This window comes from Nannospalax galili, unplaced genomic scaffold (genome assembly GCF_000622305.1).
Source record: "Nannospalax galili isolate Female #2095 unplaced genomic scaffold, S.galili_v1.0 scaffold2170, whole genome shotgun sequence".
In the NCBI taxonomy this organism is placed as follows: Eukaryota; Metazoa; Chordata; class Mammalia; order Rodentia; family Spalacidae; genus Nannospalax; species Nannospalax galili.
In genome coordinates this window covers 72,705-75,731 of record NW_008328005.1, presented here as the reverse complement: position 1 = coordinate 75,731, position 3,027 = coordinate 72,705, and positions in this window count along the sequence as shown.

Sequence of the window (3,027 nt, the reverse complement as noted above, 5' to 3'; positions counted from 1 at the left end):
CGATCCTACCAAAAGTCATTTATAGATTCAATAAAATGACAATCAAAATCCCCATGACATTTTTCACAGAAATGGAAAAAAACATCCTAAGATTCATATGGAAGCATAAAAGATCTGGGAGCCACCTAAGTGGGATAGCCAAAGTAACCCTGAGCACTAAGAACAATGCCAGTGGGATTACTATACCAGATTTTAAACTGTATTACAGAGTAAACATGGTACTAACACAAAAATAGACCCATAGATCAATGGAACAAAATTGAAGACCGAAATATGAGTATATGCACTTTCAGCCACCTGACATTTGACAAAGGTGCAAAAAAACATTCACTGGAGGAAAGACTGCATGGACAGCAAATGGTGTTGGCAAAACTGGATCTCCACCTGTAGAAGAATGAAACTAAACTCCTGTCTTTTCCCTGGCACAAATGTCAATTCCAAATGTATCAAAGACCTTAATGTAAAGCCTGAAACTCTGAAACTGTTAGAAGAAACATTGGTAATAACCTACATTATACAGGAGTATGAAAGTGTTTTCTAAATGAGACATCAATTGCTCAGGAAACAAGGTCAACAATCAATAAATGGGACCTCTTTAAACTATAAAGCTTCTGTACATCAAAGGAGGCAACTAAGGAAGTGAAGAGAAAACCCACAGAATGCGAGAAAATCTTCACCAGCAACATATCTGAAAGAGTTTGAACATCCAGAATATATAACGAACTCAAAAAACAAAGAATCAAGAAGGGAAGTAAGCCAATTAAAAGATGGGCTAAGGAGTTGAACAGAGAGTTCTCCAAAGAAGAAATAAAGATGGCTAAGAGCACCTCAAAAGATGTTCAACGTCACTAGTAATTAGGGAAATACAAATTAAAACCACTTTAAGATTTCATCTTACCCAAGTCAGACTGGCTAAGATAAAGAGAATAAATGATACCAAATATTGGAGAGGATGTGGGGAAAGGGGAAAAGTCATCCACTGCTGGTGGAGCTTCAAACTTGTTCAACCCCTATAGAAAGGAGAAAAGTCATCCACTGCTGGTGGGGCTTCAAACTTGTTCAACCCCTATGGAAAGGATTGTGGAGAACTCTTTAAAAACTACAAATGAATTTGCCATTTGACCCAGTTATACCACTCCTTGGCATATACCCAAAGAACTCATCCTACTGCAGAGACACCTGTACATCAATGTTTGTTGCTGCTCTTTTCCAATAGCTAAGAGTTGGAAGCCACCTAAGTGTCCCTCAGCTGATGAGTGGATAATGAAAATGTGTTCATTTATATGACAGAGTTTTATTCAACAGTAAAGAAATATGAAATTTGAAGGTAAATGGATGGAACTAGAAATTGTTATACTAAGCAAAGTAACACAGATTCAGAAAAAAATCTATGTGTGTTCTCCCTTATATGTGGATCCTAGTACCAAATCCTGATAAGTGAGTATGTTTCCAGACATAACTACAAGGACCAGGTTAATGGAAAGGAACCAGGTAAGTAAAGGAAAAGAAAGAGTATGAAAGAGAAGAACAGTAGGAAACAGACATTAACAGGGAGATATGGATAAAAATTGGGTTAGTTTAAGGGATGGGGGAGGGAAAGGTATACAAGGAACCTGGGGCATAAGGGGAAAGAAAGAGCTCAACAGAGGTAGGACCATAGGAGAAGGGTATTAATAAGGGAGAAATGGGGACAATGAAGGCACCTTAATTGGGGAAACCATGATGGAAGGGTTAGACAATGTGAGAGATAAATAATGCCTAGCTAGTTTTAAAAAACAGAGGGAACCATAGTAGTCCAACAAGCTACTGACAAATTATACATACCAGATGAAGAACTATATGTCTGTAGATCTCACCCTCCCCTCGTGGAATGTTGGCCACTGACCCACAAGAACAAAGGGAGCAGAAGCAACAAATGGGGTCAGGACGGCCAGTGACCATGATGGAAAAGACCTTCCAGGGATCAGATTCAGTGATACAGCTCCATTTATTCAGTGGGGGTCAGGGAAAAATATAGTGTGGAGGCAGCAGCCAAAGTTTCAGCTGATAGGTGCTCATCGTATGCTTTATTTACATGTGGTAGGGAGATCCTATCATCTGGCTATAGAGCAATGCCTAATTATCATATAGAAAAAACCTGGGGGCAGTTTTATTACAGGTAACTATGCCAAAGGTCATGTTCCAAATAAGGCTAGGCATCTGTGCTTGGAGGCACTTTCCACATAAGTCAGGCAGGAAGCTCCTGCAGAGAAAGGAGTCGACCTTAACAACAGGGTTCCCCAACATACCTAGGCAAGGTTTATATGAGAACAACTGCTCTTTGCCCAAGCTTTATGTACATGGAACATGATAATTAAAAGTATCTGATTGGTGGAACTATCCTTCTTGGATGTTTAACAGACATACTCGGAGACCTATACTAATTTGTTCAGAGGGATATAAAGGATAGTTTTTGCTCCTTGTCCACCTACGTTGATTAGTTCCAGGGGACTATGAGCATCTCTCAAAATGTCCTGTAACTGTGGCGAGTCACCTGTCCTCTTGATCAAGGAGGCACTGGAGACTCCACGAGATGGACTTGAACCAGTGTCTACAAAGTGGAGGGTCAACACAGAGGAAACATTTCCTCCATGCTTCCAAGCAAAGACAGCCATAGTGGAGCAGGACCCTTGACTTATCTTCACATAGATGGAACTCATAAAAGAAAGGAGCCAGGGTCTCCTCCCAAGCCCATGTGACCCATGAGGAACAGATCCTCAAACAACCTTAAGATTAAAAATAAATTGGTTGGAATTAAAGGTGTACACCACCATATATCCATTTATTTGTGTGCATTTGAACATGCACATGCCATGTGTATGCATGTGGAGGTCAGAGATTTATTTGTGTGCATTTGAACATGCACATGCCATGTGTATGCATGTGGAGGTCAGAGATTCCTTCTCTACTTCCACCACATGGTTCTTGGGATTGAATCAAAATTTAACAAAATAAATAAATGCATTGCATATCTGAAAAACCATAATT